The sequence below is a fragment of the Gavia stellata genome, chromosome 19, assembly GCF_030936135.1.
Source record: "Gavia stellata isolate bGavSte3 chromosome 19, bGavSte3.hap2, whole genome shotgun sequence".
In the NCBI taxonomy this organism is placed as follows: domain Eukaryota; kingdom Metazoa; phylum Chordata; class Aves; order Gaviiformes; family Gaviidae; genus Gavia; species Gavia stellata.
This window is the reverse complement of record NC_082612.1, coordinates 8,452,694-8,473,294: the sequence shown is the minus strand read 5'-3', so window position 1 is coordinate 8,473,294 and position 20,601 is coordinate 8,452,694. Positions and strand designations below refer to the sequence as shown.

Genomic DNA, 20,601 nt, shown 5'->3' with positions numbered 1-20,601 from the left:
ATTCCATATTGTTATATAATACTCATAGGAAAGCCTCTAACATAAATAAAGTTAATTTGACTTGTTGATAGCAACTGATTTTAAATGGTCCTAGTCTAGTTTATATTGGAAAAGATCCACTGATAGACTGTCATTGTAATCCTCAAAGTCGGTCCCTGGAGGATAGCTGCCAAGTCCGGGGGCAGGAGATCATTCAACCATTAAATGCTGCCTGACATAAAGATGAGGTGGTGTAAAATTCTCTCTGAAATGTTTATATATTGGCAAGTCTCTGTTCTGAGGGAGGAAAAAGCACCCTTGCACTTTATATTTTTTGTAAAAATAATCTGTTTGTCTCTCTCTCAAAGCTCTCCTCTAATTGCAAACATAAACGTTACTTTAGAAGCACCCGCTAGCATCTACTCTCCTTACCGATGCACAACAAATGTTCTTTTCACATGCCATATTTGTATGTTCTTCCAAGTAGTAATAATAGTTTCTGAAAAGTTGTTGTGTGTTCTTTACTCTTAGTTTTTCATAAGCAGGATTGCTGCCCTGCTGATGCTAACTCAAAAAGCTGCAGAGCTCCATTTTCCCTTGTTGCTGGGCATGGCGTGTAATATTCCAAAAATGAAAGAAAGAGAGGACACAGCTGTTTTACCTTTACCATGAAAAAAAAGGCTTCTTTTGGACCCAAAATATTAAATAGCCACCAAACTCTGAAGACCTGCTAACGAGAAAACTGAGTAGCTGAAGGAAGTCTGTCTTTATTGCTCATCAAGGAATAGAGAAAGCTAGATAGGGCTGTTGCACAGGAAGGGAGGCAAAGGTGTGGATGACTTAAAGAAGATACCTAGATTGACAGACAAAACATTATTTATACTACAGTACCTGCCATGCCATTATCCACAAGGGATCTCCCTGTGCTTAGTTGAAAATACACGGGTTAGGCTGCTCTGGATATAATCAATGCAGACACTCCGGTGATCTGAAGTCTATGATTTCTACTATTTCCAGTCACCTGCCATAATATTTTCTTTTTTCATTCTGTTTTCATACAGACCACCAATTACCAAGCCATTCTGACTTGATCACCGGGACAATCCCAAAGACAAGCACTTTAGTGACAGAAGCTTCTGTTCCCACAGAATCACAGAATCATTAAGGTTGGAAAAGACCTGTAAGATCATCAAGTCCAACCATCAACCCAACAGCACCATGCCCACTAAACCATGTCCCGCAGTGCCATGTCCACACGTTCCTTGAACACCTCCAGTGACGGTGACTCCATCACCTCCCTGGGCAGCCTCTTCCAGTGCTTCACCACTCTCTCAGTAATTTTTCCTAATACCCAGTCTAAACAAACTAAAGTTGTTCTCAACTCAGAACAACTGAGTCGCCCGGGCTCACTTTCTGCATCTTACCCCAAGCTCTCAGAGGCTGCACCCTATGGTCATCGGTCCTCTGCGGGCTTCCTAAGACCACATCCTGAAGGATGCTCCATCATTCCATCCTCCCAATGGCAACTGTTTCAGAAAGCCTAACATTTCCACCAGTGCTAGACTTTGTGGTGGAACAGATTTGGTGTGCCGTTCTACTGTTCTTCATCAAAGACCCTAAAAATATAAATTGCTGTAGACATGTAAATACTCTGAGAGTATATTTGATCCTCACACAGTCATCTCTTCTGCCTCAGAGAATGTTTCTAATGCAAAGAAGGCTGCAAGGAGCTTGGCTGTTTCCCTGATAAGCATTTTTCCTCCAACAGGATTTCTTCAGAGGGTGCAGAGATCTAGACCATTGTAAACACATTATGGCTGCATTGGTCTCTGGTCAGTATATACACCACACAGGGAGACACCTTCCAACCTGGGGAACTAAGCCTCCTCCGTCACCTCAAGTAAGTGAGCTTTTTTCTTTTTATTTTTTTTTTTTTTTAGTTTGTGCTCAGTATTTATGCCCACAATCTGTTACTGTTAGCGTCAGCCTGCCAGAGCTTTTCCACAGCATTAAAGAGAACTGAATTGTCTCTAAAAACAGAGGAAATATTACATTAATATTATAGATATATCTGCTGAAACTGGTCCTATAGGCCCTACATGGCCTTATACAGAAGGCCATTATTTATTTACACCATATTTCATACCTCTGACCATTCACAAGTGGTACATAAAACACTTCATGGCCTGAGACAGATTAACCCAGGAGGTTTTATCGTCAAATTTAAATGCCTGACCACAGAAGCACAGAAGCACTGACCGGAGCATCACAAGCAATGATTCGACAACTAACTCACCAGACACAAACTTTCAGGGAATAAAACAGCCCATGTTGGTTTTCACGGTGACTGCTGCATCTGGGTGACAACTAATGACAGAAATGGGAGAGAGGCAGTAGAAATGACAGAGGAAGGATTTTGCCAGCTATCCTTGCCAAGCGGTTCCTGCCCCCTGAACTGGCACAGCAAACTATGTATGCTCTTCTGCTCAAAGTATAGCATTTCCCCAGATAGGGTTTCAAGGTAAAGCAGCTGCGCAGCTCTGCAATTTATTTATTCATACCATATACGTCATGCACAGCTAATGTTTCAGCCGCAGGTGACATTTCACCACCAGAACGCTTTTTCATGATGAGAGATTGCCCTTTGTAAAAATCATATGAAAAATATATGACAACTTCTGGGCTTTTGGGTTAGGAGCTGTGCATTGCCTACAGCTTGCATAAAGTAAAATAGTCAAAATCCAAGAATACAGATGGCTAAGGCTTGTGGGAAAAAATAAGTTAATTATAAAGTCAGATTCCAGAGAACTGAAAAAGAATTAGAAGAATAGATGAAGTAATTTTATCCTGAAAAATCAGCTCACAAGTAAAGAAAGACACTGTATTTTATACTGAAGACATGCTTTAGGTGGTGGAAAAATAAGAAATTCTCAAATAAGAAAGAGAATTTTTTAGAAAGAGACCACAATATTTTTAAAGAGCATTTACAACATGATTTACTATTTATCCACAGGGCTTAGATAATGCATATTGCTTCATAATTCACTGTTGGCTAAGTCTAATTAGCATCCCTGTGTAAAGCTATCTTTTTACTTCTGCTGTAACTTATTACTTCAGCTTACACACGGTACCGCAAACCTAAAGAACAAGATTCTGGGATGTGTCCATTTGCAGAAATTTCACTCAAGTAACACATCTCTGAGAAAGACTTGAGAAAAATCTTCACATTTTCCCCCCAAAAGTCCATTAAGGTTTATGCCAAAGGCCTCACTGAAGAAAGTATACATCCTGAACGAGTTAGAGTGTAAACTGAATGTCCAGTCTTCTGTTCAGGAGTTCAGAAATTAATTTTACTTTGAAATTATTTCAGAAGTTCCAACCCCAAGCAGAAGTTCACAGGACAACCACAACCACCAAGTCTTTCATTGCCACAGGCCACTAGAAGATTTCAGCATGTCTTATCACATCTTTACCGGGGAGGAAAAAGAAAATCCACAAAGCTTTAAGCAAACATCTAAACCAAATCTCTCCCCCATCAACTGCCTCTATCTTTCTAATCCCACATTACATTGGCATAAAGATATTAATGTCACTCAGGTTCTTGAAATACACGGTTTGATTAATATCATATGTTACCAATTAATAATTATGTGCAATTCTGCCTCACACTTAACGAAGGCAAGACAAGGTGGTAATGGCAGTATTACCAGCTGTCTGCACCATGGGCATCGTGTTCAGAAGGGTGTGCTCTCAGCTTGCATCGACAGCAAAACACCCACCAGCAACGACAGTAAGTACAAGAATAAATATCAAGGAAACCAAAAGCCTCAAGACCTGAAATATGCCACAGGAAGAAAAAAAAGGAAGCTTAAGGGATTTGTCCAAATCTTGGTTCCTGGAACAGGAAGGAACCATTAGGCGACAATGTCTGTACGACTGTAGGAAGCAACATGCCCAGGCTACGTGGAAAGTGATAACCACCACCCCCTTCTCCAAATCTATCCGGCATGGGCAATATTCTTGCCTGACCTCAAACATGTCAGTCAATGTCAGGATGCAAGCCAGACACACAAACCAGTCACCTGGGAGCGCTCCTTGGACCACTCGAAGTACTGCACTATGGCCAGTCTCGGATCAAAAACAGCCTTGAATTTCTGCAGAAGCCACGGGAACATATATAGTCACAGACACTTCTAAATCTGTTAAGACTGTGATGGAAAACTGATTAATAGATTCAAAATATTGCCTTGCTTTATTTGTTCAAGAGGAAATGAAAAACTCAGAAAGCTTTGTTCTATCCATGTGCGTGTGTGTAAATCTCCACAAAATATCTCTACTTTTGTACAAATTCTAGTATCATGCTTTTCCCTCGCACATCAAATGAGTCTAGAAAAAAGACTGAAAATTAAAGCTTTCCCTTACAGTTTATTCTGCAGAAAAATACATGTTGCTTATTCACTATGCCTTGTTTTTTTGTTTGTGTGTTTGTTTCATGTTCGATTCAACCTATATTAAATTAAGACGCAAAAATACAGACATACAACAAACCACAGAGATTAGGAAAAGTAGCAAGTCAAACAATACGAGAAATTTCCCCGTGTCTAAATCAAATTTCTCATTCTGCAGGCTTAGTCACATTCTCTCAATAATGCCATGCCCCTGTCACTATTACAGATGGTCAACCCATCCTCATCGCGACAATTTGATTGCTGCAGCCTGCTGTCATGGACATTTTCAAAGCAGAGGAAGTATTAATTACCTTGATCTTGTTAAGATTCTTATTTGCTTCTTAAATTAGTCTCTTGTGTTTTTTTTCTCCATAAACAAATTCAGAACAGATTGAGGCAGGGCAGCGCTCACCTCAAACAGTTTTGCCTCAATTTACTTTAAACCTAGATGTAAGAAAAAGAAGAGTTCTTTTCTCCATTCAGACAAACCTCAGGTCTTAACAGATATAAGGAATCGTACCAGGACCTCACTTCATAAAGCATGCGGTACCTATTTAAGCATTTAGGGCATGAACCTGAACACAAGAAGCCACTGGGAAACTCATTGTTGTTTCAAAATGTTGTCTTTACTTTGAAGAAAGTAGAAAATACCGTCTTTGAATTAACTGATGAAATTTATGAGGCGTCTATGTGAAAGAGACTCTTTACAAAGAGTGATGCTGCAGAGTAAAGTCTTCAATAGCTTCATACTTTCTACATGGTTCTGAAAGCAATTTATTCTTGGGGGGACAAGGAGAAACTCAATTATGATGGAAACCAAGAAAAAAACCAAAAATGAATACAAGTTTGCATTTGAATAATCTATTTTTACACTTATTCAAAATAATTTGTGGAATTAAGAAACTGTTGCTAAAAGACGAAGTTTCATTTCTTAGCGCAAAAGAACAAATCCATTTCAAAAATACTAGTACCCCAGACAATTATTACTCAACAGGCTAGACAAATTCCATGCTCAACATAAAAAACTTAACATGAGAGTTTTATTCTGGAACAAGAAATCATTTTAGTGACCAAACTTACTGGGTTTATGAGCTACAAAGGTATGTAAAATAAAACATTGCACTGGAAGGCAACGTGCCAAATTCTACCCGATCGTAACACCTTCTATAAACCAAAGGGCTCATTTGGCCAAAACCTATCCCTCTGTTTTATTACACTTATTAACATTTATTTTTCTTTTATTTCAAGGTGAGGAGGGTTTATAGACAGAATACTTTTCTAAAGTTCTTCCATCTATCAAATGAAAATGAGGGGAAAAAAAGATGCCACAGGAAACTTGAATGAGCTCATGTGGCAGCAGCAAGTTTCACCGGGAGTCCCAAAATGCACGCAGTAATTCTTGCTTGCAGCCACCCTATCCATGTTACACGCTCGATCAGAGATCTATTGATAGAACACGATCTAAGAGGAAAGGAACTCCCAGATGTCTCACGCGTTCGATACTTCTTCAAACGCTACAGCTATTTGATTAAAGATCAAACAGAGTGGAAAGGCAACAGCTTTTCTTTCAATTTATACGCTGTTGAGTCATTCTCCTTCCCTTTGCTTGCTGCCGTGATGTTCACTGCCTCTCTCAGGAGATACCATCTAATAATCTACAGGCAGCATTGGCACATCTTGCCCTGAAGACTTTTGTTTATGCTTAAGCCATTATATGACCCTTCATATTAAAAAAATTACGGAGCTTATTCTTCTTTGCTGGAGACTGTGGCAGTGTGTTATCAATTTTAACAGAATAAAAGTGAAAGGATTCTATTCCCCAACCCTTGGTAAATTTTCTAAATAATATCATTCATGATGATGAAAGAGAAAAATTCAACTATTAATTTATCACACCCATGTAACTAACTAGGAACCTGGCCAACACTAGTAATTTTTCTCCTGCCTCCAACGCTTTGGCCTTTTTGTTCATCCAGCAAACAATGCTTCGCTAACCCTGGAAAACACACATGTATGTGTAGATTCCTTTTTTATTGATGTGAGTAATCTAAGTGTTTGCAGGACCAGTGTGTGCGTGCTTCCTCCGAACTGTGAAGGCAAAGGAACAAAAAGATTAAGTATCAGAGTACAAGCTAGCAAAAATGCATTTCCAGAAAGAAAAGAAGAAAAATCTTTTCTCTTTTTTTTTTTTAACTATCATGCTATTCCTAGAAAATCTCTAAAATAATGTTTCTAATAATGATAAAAACCCATAGGTTATACTGAACCAGTTTTCCATCTTGCTTTAACTAAAATACTGGGGATAGTAACTGTGGGGGTGAAAAATAAACTTGAATAACCAATAATAGCAGAGCTCAGGAAGGTGGAAAACCTGAACTATAGACCATGCGTATTTACAATTTCCACAACAAGATGGAAAGCCCATTTACCAAGAAAGTGTCTTGGGACAAGTCAAAAGCTTTTGCTTAGACAGAGGCCGAATGAAGCATCTGAATATCCCATTTTCCAGGAGGCAAACAATCCCAGTACATGCTAGTACAATAAAAATCGCATTAGTCTATTGTGCTGCAGGCCAGCAAACCTGTTAAATAGAAATACAAAGTTGTTAAGAATCCCACTATTAACAGTGGGAAGATTGCAGCTGGGGAGAAAATGTGAAAAAAAACCCAACCCTCTAAAAAGGCACTCTTTGGGAAAAAAAAGACAAGTTTGAATGTCCAGGGACAGCAGCAGTCACTTGATCCTTCAGTTTTGGGGTAACACCTTTGGAAAAAAAAAATCAGTGCAGTGAATATAACCCAAACTCCTCCTAGTACATTGCAGGCAAAGCCTCTAATTTGAGGTGATGGTGATAAGTGTTTAGGCAATAAACGGATGTATCGGCCATATACTTAGACCTTTGACACTTAGGATCTCTCCACAGAAGGAGACCAGGGCATAAGACTTAATTTTGATGTCTGAGCTCAAGAGTACCTTAATGAAAGAGAGGACGTGAAAGCTGTTCTGGGCTACACGACTGCCCACTCCAATCACCCCAATGCAGATCAAATATCGACCCAGCAAAGGACAACAGTTTAAGCCCATCTAGAATAGGGATTATAGCAATACTTCCTTTTCCCTCACAAAATCAGGAATTACTACTGATTACCAGCCTTGAAACTGTTTGGAAACTTTGGGCTCAATGCATTTTGTCAACATGTTTCATTTTCTCCATTAAACAAACATGCATGGAAACACGTTTAGTAAGATTTATATGTAATGCTGGAATTACCCAGGTAATTTTAATCGGCGGGCTCCAATTCCAGTATCTTAACACCGTGTAACTTTCCTGGAGTTAAAATCATATTGTAAAGTACAGTTTAGTAAGGTGATTTGATGTTTTGCAATCAACTCACTTTTACAACGCATCAGTATTCTCTAAAAAAATGCTGGGAGATGAGAGTGCTTTCAAAGACCTATCAGTGATTTAACTGATTTAACTGACACTATCAGAAAAATCATAGAATAGTTTGGGTTGGAAGGGACCTTTAAAGGTCATCTAGTCCAACCCCCCCTGCAATGAGCAGGGACATCTTCAACTAGATCAGGTTGCTCAGAGCCCTGTCCAACCTGGCCTTGAACGTTTCCAGGGATGGGGCATCTACCACCTCTCTGGGCAACCTGGGCCAGTATTTCACCACCCTCACCATGAAAAATTTCTTCCTTATATCTAGTCTAAGTCAGGTGTAAATCTGCTTTCATTGTTATTTAAAATTAAGAAGATGTCACTTTCTTGTGTTGTCTCTAACAAATACTCATCTTAGCACCGCAAAGAAAAGGTGCCATAATTTGTTTCTTCTTTCTCTCCTTTTTTTTTTTTTTTTGTTTTTTGCTAAGATGACCACTGGGAGTTGCACTGCCTGGAGTCTTGATTAAATGTTTCACTGCATCCAGAACACTTCATCATGCAGCATAGCCAAAATCTATTATGGCTTGCAAGTGACTCATGCTTTAGCTATGAGGAGACCATAATAAAGAACATTTTACATAAAAATGCCAAAAAGGTTGGTAATTTAATCTTGATTCTAAGTAGGTATGCAAGGTCTCTGCGCCCAGCCTGTGCTCGCCTGTGCAGACAATAAGGCATTGTCTGGAAACGCGCTACCTACTGTGGTTACATCTGAACTTTTCGGCAAAGTCCAGATGATGCTGCCACTGAAAAGAAACAGCTCGTTCTTGTAAGAGAGCTGCAAATACCACTTTTAGCAGACATGCTGTATGATTTATCCATTCGCGCTAGGGGTCCATCAGTACCTGGGCAGAATATTCATTAAAACCAGCGACATGGGAAACGGCATTATTAGCCCATGAGTAAACATGTGTGGCTGATAAATTGTGTCCCTCTACATGCCCAGGGAACCAGACGAATAAACACCAGAGCAACATACAGAAATTAACTTCAGAAACTGTTACCTGCAGCACTCACTCCTTGCTTGCACAAAATACACCACAGAAGGGGACGCAAGCGGTACCCTGACACAGCCATTAATGAACCATGCACTGGAGCCGGGCGCTCGCCCCCGCTGCTCAGCGGCTCCCTGGTCTGAAGTCAGAAACAAAGATGCTCTCTGGGCTCCCCAGACTGACTCCCTCCACTTCAACTAAGCCGTTCACGCGTTCAGATACCCTGTCAGATCACTCCAGGCAAAGATTTGTCACGACGTTGTGTTACGCACCCCAGGGCACAGCAAAAGGAAGGGTCAGATATTCAGATCTTGAGACAGGGCAAGTAAAGCAAACAATTCAGGCTGTGTTTCAATTACCGATTATTTATTGCTCGGGCGTGTTACGTGCACGCAGCCATGACTGACGGCATTCCTCCGACAAAGGCGACTACTTCTGCCAACTCAGCAGAAGGCTACTAGCCAGGGCAGGACATCGGTACCTCCGCTGCCGGCCCCAAAACGCCTGCGAAGGCTCACTGAGGATGGGGTGCAGTAGCAACAAGCAGGGCTTTAGGGGCTGCCTCCGTTGTTTGAAAAGCCAGAACAGAAAAAAAAAAGGTTTTTCTAAAGGCAAAGCAAGCCATGTTGCCATTCCTGCCCTTCCTGAAATCAATATTTTTAGGTAATTGTTTAAGTGCTATATCATTTACTGTTCTCTAAAAAGAGGCACGGTCTCACATGCAACAGAAGGAATTAAGACTGGGTTAAGGAATGCACTACTCAAACCTTGGCTAATTTAAGAAAGCAACAGCACGCTGATTTTAAAACACACATCAAAACATACATAATCATACACAAGGAAACCTGAAATAATCCAACTTCACCATAAAAGAGAGATAAACATCAAAGTGGTACAAGGAATAAAAATGATAAGAAATGCCACAAGCAGTCATGTTTTTTACCCCCTTCACCACCAAAACCATAATGAAATACAGGTTATTTTGTCAGTCCTGGTAAATGAGTAACATGTGTAGCTCAGTCAATATTCATAGTTTAAAAAAGAGCTTGATTGTTTGAATAAGTTATTTTGAACTCCATTTCAATAGCACCAACTAACATACTAGGACCTCTCCCAGGTCTGCCCAGAAATGGCAACCCAGTGGGACCAGCACATAGTTGGGCTGGTACTAAAGACCATAAGCGTCTCTAAATGCATATGGCACGCATGTGCGTGCACGCATGCATATAACAAAGGTCAGGTTGCCGTGCCAGCCTACCTGCTTAGAGCAGGTACAGGGAGAGGGACATGGCAGAGCTGTTGCACGTCTCCTCTCCCACCGAGCCAGTCCTGACGGCACAGCCCAGGCAGCTGGGGCAGGCGAGCACCGGCATGCCTTCCCGGGAGAAGCTGACATGAACCGCGACTCTTCCCACAACCGGAGAACATCTGTTGTCCGGTCTGCACTGGAACAATATCTCAGAGAGGTTTGCAGCACAAGTTATAGCCCAGGGAGCATTGCATTCAGTTAGTCCAGGAGACCTTGAGTGCATGCATGGCCCAACCTGTGATCTCAACGTGAAAATGCACTGACCTGGGGAGCACCATGGGGGTACGCACCTCAGCGACCGCTACATGTATCAGAAAGACCAGTTTACTAAGGCACTTGTTAAGAGGTGCAATTGCTTCTTGTGCTGCCGTCGGGGCACTGTGCGCGGCAAGAAGGGCAGGGAGAGCAGAGCGGCTCCATCCATCCCTCGAGCGCTGAGTCAGCAGTACTGCTTGGCCACTGCAGGAACGAGAAATACTCCTCCACCCATCCTTTCACTGCCTACCCATGGATGCTGGGACATGCGCAGACATGTGGTTCTATGTCATTTCCCCAGATAAAAGGGGTGATTTTCTCATAAAGACATTAATTCTTCTGTATCTAGCAGTACCTCTAGTTACAAAACCTATTCCAAATACCTGCCAAACCAATACAAACACTTGGCAAACACTTGCTAGTGAGGTTTTTCTTTTTGGTTTGGGGTTTTTTGTTTTTTTTTTTTTTGTTAAATACTCAAAACATTATACATTTGGGAACCATTTAGTTTATAACTTTGCATTTAATTAAATGAGGCCTACTGCCATGTAATAAGAAATGGATTGAATTGGTAAGAACATTTCTGTCCATGCCAGAAAAAAAAAAAAAGGATAAAGACAGAAAAAGTAAGCATTAGCAGTTCAAGGATGGGAATGTCACACCTCTAAATTAAATAAATCACCTAATTAAACTTACAGGTATGACATTTAAGACACCTTCAGTCATCAGGATAATAGAATAAATCCACTCCATCGCTGAAGGCTGCCCAAACAGCAGAAGAAAAGCTCTTTACCTAGAGCCGTAGTAGAAAAAGCATTGCTATAGTCACTTGAGAAACCACAGGGTTTTTTTCTGTGACTGGAAGGGAATTACAGGTATAGGACTGAATGCCAACTGATGTCTTGCAGTGTTACAAGGGTTTTATAGTGGCACCTTTCTGAGAAGAAACCCTATATGAGTCTAAATAGATTTTAGCAAATAAAACACGTAAGACCAAAGCGTTACTTTCTAGTTTCACATTTAGAAGTACAGGGCCATTTTCTAGAAATGCCTAAAAGCTTTTCCCCCACAGCATTGACAGGCTGCTAGCAGGGAACTGTGGGGCTAGAAGCTCCAGATATTTTAGCATCCTCCTAAAAATTTCAGGGAAATGCCCTCCTCACTTTATTCCTCGTTTGCAGACCACAGTCTCCTGCAGCAGCTTCACATCTGCTCCTGCAGCGTCGGGGAGGACTTCCCGCCCCGTGGCCACAGGCCACTTGCGGCCAGAAAGGCCTTTTTATGTGGCCACAGATGGACCTTCTCATTGTAGCTGCCCTCAGCAGACCCAGCTGACCATCGAGGCTGTGGTGGCCAGGTCTCCTCTGCCAGCAGGGCAAGTTCCTGGGTCGTCAGAGGATCACAAAGAGGTTTGTTAAGATGAGTTTGCTTAGGGCCAGTGAATCCACGCCACCTCCCATATATCAGAATCTTTGTTTAGGCAGCTGTATCTTCATGCAAATCTTACCCCCGTTATCTTTTTGGTCAATCATGACTATACCACCTCTACTACAATTATCAAGAAAGTCCATCTTGCTAACAGTAGACTGCTGCACTGCGTATTAGACCAACTCATATACTTGGACAAAAAAGGAAGTCCCACATACCTCCAAACTTCATTTTTCTGCCCAACAACATTCAACTGGTCTACCTTATCTCTCCTTAAAAAAATGTTGTTTCTAGCGATGAGGTTTTGCAGTAAGACCCTTCTTGAAGCTGAATAAAGACAACTATATTGGATCTTCACCAAACCGTGAAGATTCAAATTTACATGTAACTACAAACTTTGATCTTGAAATGTTCTAAATAGCTGAATAACACAGTTTTTTGGCCTGGGAATGTGGAAGGTGGCTGAAACTCACTTTATGAAATTTTTCATGTCAGTCAAAAACAATTTTAGTTTCCCCACACTTGTCTTTTGCATCTTCTTACTCAGCCATTGGACTTTGGATTCGACATAGAAGAATTTAGAAAATCAAGCATTAAAGACTAATTAAAAGGTACCTTTCAAGCTTATCATCACTTCTGTAAAGATATACATGACCTTGCACACTGAAGAAAAATAAAGTGAAAGAAAACAGGCATTTACAGAAATAGCTGGAATAGCTGGAACAGTGTGCTTATGTGGGATTCTTACAGTCATCTTCCTTAATAAAGAATATGAAGTGTTTTATTTGAGCATAAATTCAAAGATTTGACTTTTATTGGTTCCTAAAGATCTGCTACATCTTTCCTTATATGTAGAACCTAAATCAACCTATGACGTTACACTCTCTGGCCACTACAGTCAGTAATGAGAACTTTTAATAGTCCAAATCTTATATCGATATCCAAGTGCTGTATTACAGCTCTCTCCCCCAATACCAATGACTTTGCACCACATCCAATCTCTCATTGACTTCAACGTGTTCAAAGATGACACCTTAAGGGAAGAGCAAAGAGAGACTGTAGACATATGTACCTACAACACATGAGCAGAGCGAACTTATTTAATAGTTCCTGTGGTTAATTCCTTCCTCAAAGGAATTGATACTGAATTGACTGATATGCTTTTCTTTTTTTCTAGCCTTAGTGTAGTACACTTCTAGGCTGCCTGGGAGGAGAGGACAGAGGTTAACACCTGATGGCACATGCTGTCCTGCAGCCCTTCTATGGGACACTCCATGACTGACCTGGGGACACTTCACAGCCACCTGCTCTCAAAGGACATTAGAAGAATGTGGTTTTATTGTGGATGGTCCTAAGCAAGCCCTGATGACTGAGTCAGAAATACCACCAGCAGTTGACAATTATAGTACAAACACAGCTGTTAGGAAGGCCAGTTGGACTACTCCAGACAAAGAATGACCAAACCAAAGCCTCCCTTCAATCAAGTCAAAACTAACTTTGAGTTTTGATAATCTTAGTAAACTTTAAAGGGAAAAAAAAAGAAGAATGAAATATAGTGGCATTTCTGCATATCTTAATTTTAGTGTGGCAGGAAGCAGAAATACCACAAGAGAACGGTTCTCATGGTATTTCCAGCACAAGTGAAACCAAAGAGACTTTTCTTGCTCAGGTCCCTGTCTGATGTCCTGACTCCAGCGACTCAGCTATCCCTTGCATTATAGCACTTGGGGTTTTCAGTTATTATACTGATCATGCCAAATTTTTGATCCTTTGAAAATTCACCACCACTGGTCATTACTAGAAGCCTCTGGATTTTTAAAAATGTATGGGAAGAATTTTAGCAGTGCTGAGACTCACCAGTTCCCTTCTGAGAAAAATACTCAGGAAAAAAAAAACCAGAATGAATGTTCAAATGTAACCATAAAAGATTCAGAAATCCTTCACAGAGTTTAAGCACCATTAAATACACGACTAAAAGACATAAGTCTTTCTTTGGAAGATTGAACCTAAACTCAATTTCTTTGCATTTAGCCTTCATTTTGCTTCTCCATTCTTCATAAGTGATAATATACATCGTATTTTCAATAGGGTGTTTATGCTGTGGCATGCAATTTTTAAGAAACATATGGTTTTTCTAAGTGATCTCTAAAATGCAACAGCATCAGTCTTGCTGGTTTTAACTGAATCAAGAAGTTCTATGTATTGGATGTACAAACTGGCCCACTATCCATGTGGAAAAGATTAGAGGATGATCATTCATTGCATGTTCACCATTGAAGCATTTCCACAGTTTTACAAACAATCAAGAAAAAAGTATTTTGAGGACAAAAATGGAATAGTTTACAGTGAAATGATTATATTAAAAGGCAGGAGAACAGAAACAGAGGGCAGGCAAAAATTAATATGTTAAACCAAAGAAGTCATATATTGACTCTTAGTAAGAAAACTACAGCAACAAAACTGGGCATCATGGAGAGGTCTAGAAAATAATGCTGCATTTTCCCCCCATTTTTGTACTGTTCCCCCCCCCCTAAAATTCCTAAATCTCAGCCTGGTTGGCTCCTTCCACAGAGTGTGACACACATTTTTTTTTTCTCAGCATAATGTAGAAGAATGCAGAGCAAAATTTTTATGCAAAATATTTTCTAGGTACGAATGTAATAATCCTGAAAGCTTTTTGAAAAAGTCATCAAGCAGTGGAAAGAAGGAAAACAAGGCAGTCAAAGAGTCCTGAATAATTAAAACAATGGCAACAACTCAGAAGCCTCTGCTAGCTCATAGTGTTAATGGTGACAACATCATAATTACCAATGTAATTTCATAATGAACAGTTGGTGATAGGGCAACTGGGAAAGCGTTATGCCTCAAAGACATCATAGTGTGCTTTACAGGGGTTTGTTTCTCTTATTATAAGTAATTGCCTAGGAAGCAGAGATACAGATGCTCTGTTTAGAAATATTCTATAACTGAAAATATAAATACCTATCTGGAAACATACTGTCTGAAAAGCACTATAAGCATTTGTGAGAAATTGTCTAAAAAAGACTCACCGCAATTTAAAAATCCACAGTTTGCAAGCAGCAGGAAGGTGAGAAAATAATCATACAGTAACTTTAGATTCGTTAAACTATCACGGAAACGTACTACCACATGCTCAAAGTTTATTCACTGTCTTTTGCTACAGTGATGACCATAACAGTGAAATAATCTAGCTACGGTTCCCCCCATTCCCCAGACACATATAAAACTGAGCAGATAGAAGTTTGTCAAGCCTTTCTATTTAGAGAAGAAAAAAATCCCAGTTTGTGTACACTATTACACTTTTATTCCATTTATGAAGTACATGCACAAGTTCAGAAGAAATAAAATGTTTTGCAGTGTTTTTCCAGAATTTACTTAGTTCTGACGTGGACAAATGCCCTTTGAAGCCAACGGAAACAAGTCAAAGCAAGAACTCACTAAGAACTGGCTCAGTTAATCCACTAGCAAACCTACTTGTGCTTTCCTGAACAATATCCAGCATCTTAACTGATACCACCATGAACCAAACAACACACAATAGCTTAAACCTGTACCTCCATTTATAATGGATCTGAATCGTCCTGCTTTGTAGCAATGATTAAACATAGATGCCATTACTGCTACCTGTTACCACTGTGTTATGGAATAAAAAAGAAGTGGGGGAGATCATTAGCATTTTTGAAAATTCCTTGTGAATTCAGTATTTAGTGACTTACAATCACTGCTCTGTAACATGATCTATGTTGCAAGCCTAGCTGTCAAAACCAGATGAATTAAAGCCTGAAACATTTGAATGAAATTATTAAACTCCTCAAAGAGTAAAGAAAAAGTAGTGCATCTTTGCCTTTCATTTATTCTTGGATACTTAACTGGCATTTAAAAGTGTAAATCCTGAATTACAGAGACATCAATAATGCTAAGAGCCTTGAAAACAGTAGAATAGAAATAAAAGAAGTGCTCCTGCCTAGCAAGATGCCATATGACATTCTAAGAGTTATATAGCCAGTGTTGAATTTGCCTCCTTCACAGATAAATTTCAATCTAAATCAAAGCCTAAAGGACAATACCATGCTCAGTATGATATTGAATTAAAATGCATTTCATTTTAATGTCAAATTATGGTATAATAAATTCAGATGTATCTAGCAATTTTTTCATAATGTGCTAATACCACATACTATAAACATCTCATTTTTCTTTAATAGCTGAATAAATGGATAGCAAATTGTGAGAAGACTTACATGTATAAGTGCGATGAAGAACAAAATTGATGATCAGGGAAAACTGGCATTAACTTTTAACGAACTACACTTTTATAAGCCCCTGTGCATATTCAGACTGCACAGAATAGTCTGATACAAGTCTTGTGTGTCATTTTAGATGGATGGGTGGTTGGTATTCGGTTAAAGTTAGTACAGAACACGGCAAATTAGACTTAACAGCAGTTTCTTTCAGTCTGGCTTTTTAAAGCTGCATCTCATTTTAGATACTCAAGGAGAGTTTTGACAAGCACCACCACTCTCGTTAATTCACCACCACTCACCAAGCTTTTAAAGGAATTTTGTTTGCTGTACCTCAGACACTGGACATCCTCAAGTTGGATCAAGTCACCAACATTTCTGTTTGAGATAGGGACAGTTTGGATGCTCAAACCTAATGGACACAATGAAAGTCCTAAGTTGTAAATGCCTCTGCAAATTCAGCGTGGCAAAAGTTAAGCACCTGCCAAGCTGGTAAAAACCTCTCCCTCATCTACGCTATACCTTACGTTACAGTTATATTCCTAACTCAATGTCTTCATCTTCCAAGTCACCTTCCAAGTCAAGGATTTTTGATAGCTACAGATAATGAAGTTAAGAAATGCTGCTCTCTTTCTGTACAGTACTGTAGAAATATACTCATCTGTTACATTTGGTAGCAAGCAATAAATACGAGTTGACCATGAAACAGGCAGGGAATGGGAAGCTCCGGAACTGGGATAAATACAGTAAATTTGTCATACATAGCCTGGTCCTCAGCCCTCTCATTATTAGCCATGGGATGGGCTAACTATGCAAATAACCAGAAACTCATTAAAATGAGACTTAATAATGCAGAAATTAAAAATAGCCAGGAACTTATTTTCTCCAGCAGAAACAAATACTTAAGGTTGTTTTCAAGAATCTGCTGAGTGTGGCACATTTAACATTAAAAATGGATTTATGTTACCATCCTGACTTATAAATATTAAGGATAATATAAATTTCTCATAACTTCAGATACATTACCTTGCTTTGTGGTTTCTGTCTGCTTATTCATGGAGTTTTCAATACAGTTTTAAATGCCTTTTTAAAGGCATCTTTACCTTTCCTTTACGCTTTATGAATCAATGACCCACACCCTGCTGTGTGCCATTTGCTGACATGTATTTTGTCTCAAAAGAAGATATTTCTTAAAATGATGAATTATAGATTGCTGGTATATTCAAAACATCTTCCTGATAACTATTACCTGTGCATTTTTTCAAACATATTTCTTACATAGGCATCACCAAACACACACAACAGCTTTCTTACTTCTTGAAGCCCAGTAATTCACATATGCGCTCCAACCAGGCCATGATAATACCCCAGCATGAGATGGTATGCAAAATGCTGTAAGTATTTGCACTATGCCTCAGTGAGAAAGTTACAGGTTATGATTACAGTAATTCAGGTTAAAATAACAACAGTAAAAAGAAACGAAGGGGAAATATTTTTAGCAATGCTAATTGATGACTGGATTCACATTCTGTTTTCAGTTATGCCAAAACAAATCCTGAGAGACTCCAGCAAGGTTAATGCCTTTCTTTGCATGTGTTGCACAGACTAATGTACTGGGTAAACACAACTGAATGAACTAAAATGAGCCTATGATGCAGGGAAGTTAAAAGGGTTAATTGAAACCTCTTTGTGCAGAAATGCAAACCCCTCAAATCTGTCAAAATTAATGAGAAAGACCAAAAGAAACATTACAGTTCTGCCGTCTAGACCACCAGAACCTACAGTTTGCCTCATGTTAATAAATGCTATAGAAAATCTATTCCTTTTTTCTAGCTATGGTATTTATATTTTACAGTTCATTACCCCTTTAACGCAACAAAGAGGACTTCATTGAGCAATGGAAATCATCTTTAATCATCTTTGCTAACCCACGTTCTTGAGGCCAAAGTAAAACTCCAAACTTGTTAATAACAGCCCACAGTAACATGCACAGAAAAGTAATGAACATCCAAATCTGGGACCAGGCTGCTACAAGGCAAGCGAGCACACAACTTGCTGCTCATGTTCAGAAGAGAGTCAAGATGGAGCTGAGAAGCTGGATAAATTTATTCAGCCAAAACTTTCTATTTGCTAGGAAACAGTCATGGATATTCATTTCAAAACAATGAATCCATGGAAAAAAGTTCTCATAGTAAGGAAGGAATGTGCTAATTTGAAAAGTTACAATTAAGTCGCGCACAGCCTTGTTTCCTATAAAGCTCAGCTCTGTTACGGCCCTTTTGTCCATCAGTCCCAAGGTCTCCACCATGTGGCTCGAAGAAGTTGGGAATGCCTCCAGAGGTCAATTGAACTTTGAGCCTCCAAACAAATACAAAATATCCATTAGCATGCACAACTCACAAGTTCACCTGAGTTGAATGCAACTGGAACGATCCCCTTCCCTCTTGTTGTTTCCCTCCGCTGGGAAAGGCTGAAGCTCAGGAGGTAAGAAGCAGGCAGGAGACAGCTGGGACATTAACAATTCATTTTTCCAGCATTTGGCTTGCAGCAACGTACCTCCCTGAATCCCTGCATCTTTAATCTACAGAGGCGTTGGCAAGCACCCTTAGATAAAGCTTTTGTGTAGGCAACGGCGCGTCTCACAACGCACTGGTCAAAAATGAAGGTTCGTCTCTGATGTTACTTTAACGCAATTTTCTGTGCCACTACATATATTGATGCTCTAGAAATTTCAGAACCAGAAAAATACCCCAGTCATGCCATATTTGAACTTATTCATTTACGCTTTATTGAAATTGTTTGATACTCTTCTCTGGCATTCACTGTTGAAAGCAAGGTTGACGAGCAGGCATGCTTCAGAGTGAACGGAAAGTTTTGATGAGAATTTACTGCTCTGCCAGCCTCCTCCACTGCTAAAAACCAGGTGCTGCTTCCTAATATTCTGGGGTGACAACCCAGCTGCAATTGCACAAACGGTCAGTGCAGTACACATTCTAACCCATTTTATATATTGAAAATGACAAAGTGAATGGAACTGAGGAGAACCAGCTACCACCACACATACCAACATGTATCTACTTTACACTTAGAGCACTGACATAAGGCAGTGTTTCCTTCAGCCAGAGGGAATTTGAATTCCCTGGGAATTAAATCTGGTCTACTAATTAATTAATTTGTTGCCCAGGGAAGTTGTGGATGCCACAACCCTGGAAGTGTTCAAGGCCAGGTTGGATGAGGCTTTGAGCAACCTGGTCTAGTGGAAGGTGTCCCTGCCCATGGCAGGGGGGGTTGGACCTAGATGATCTTGAAGGTCCCTTCCAACCCAAACCATTCTATGATTCTATGACTGTAATTATCCTTCTTTTTACATTACCAGCAAAAAGGAAATGTTTTACCACCTCTCCCATGTCCAATGACAGCTATCTCCTCATTTTCAACATGCAGGGTAAGTTGATGTTTAATAGGATGTGCCAGCTTCCTGCACCCTGTGGTCAGTGTAGCCAAACTTTCCCGTTTGAGTCCGAGCTTCTCAGCTGCCTGCCTTGCTCAGCTTCCAGATTTAATAGCTGCCTTTCCAGAGCCCGTGATGCTCTAGAGATTCAGGGCTGGAATCAGAACAGTAAAACACCAAATGCCAGGGGGGAAGTTGTATGTTTAGTCAAGGTCTTTCATCTGCAAAAACTCTTTTTAGCCTTGGAGGACCACTTTCCTGTCTATTAAAAAAGATGACCTTCAGAAGAAAATAGGCGTTAGACTGCAAGAAGTTCAATCCAGACCAGAACCTTTCAAAACACCTTCATCCTCGAGAGATATTTAGTAAATAGACAATCCTGTATGCTTCACAAGTTGAGAAATACAGATCTTTCCGCATTTTTTTTCCCCCAGGGAAGGAAACTCTTAACTTTCTCCTCCAATTTGTGAAGACAACTCCCAAGAACAAAATATTCTCGCAAATGAAAAACTGCATAATACCCCTCTAAGTGGCATATTTACACCTAACGTTATTAGAGAGAATAATTTAGCTGCTGTAGCTAACTTTGAAAGAAGAATAAATGCAGAACCTGGAAACAAAGTTATGGAGAAACACATCTGGTCATAGTCAGTTAAATGAGGTAATAAACACTATGCAGAGTATGGCTCAACACTGCCTCTTCCACTCTCTCCATTTCAAGAAAAAATTGCCTTGCATCTCTCTAATGAAGATCAAAACCTGGAGAATCACAGGTGCCTAGTGATGGAACTGGAAAAAAAATACCCAAAGAACCTGATGTTGTGCAAACAATATATAAATGCAACTAAACAAAAAAGTAAATCTCATTTACCAATTTATAGTAAGTCTCGAAGTCTGTTGAATTACTGCTGGATAAATGTGCAAAAGAGGAGAAGAAAATCTTGCTAGCTAGTCATCACCAAAATGGTCATGCTTATAGACATCAAAGAGTATACGGCAACTTAAACTACTAGAGCTATATGGAAG

At 39.8% G+C, this 20,601-nt stretch overlaps 1 protein-coding gene across 1 annotated transcript in view; it reads right to left on the bottom strand.

Annotated features, from left to right (window-relative positions):
- Positions 1–20,601, bottom strand: part of FAT4 (FAT atypical cadherin 4) — a 146,743-nt gene that overhangs the window by 71,097 nt on the left and 55,045 nt on the right. The window lies entirely within an intron of this gene.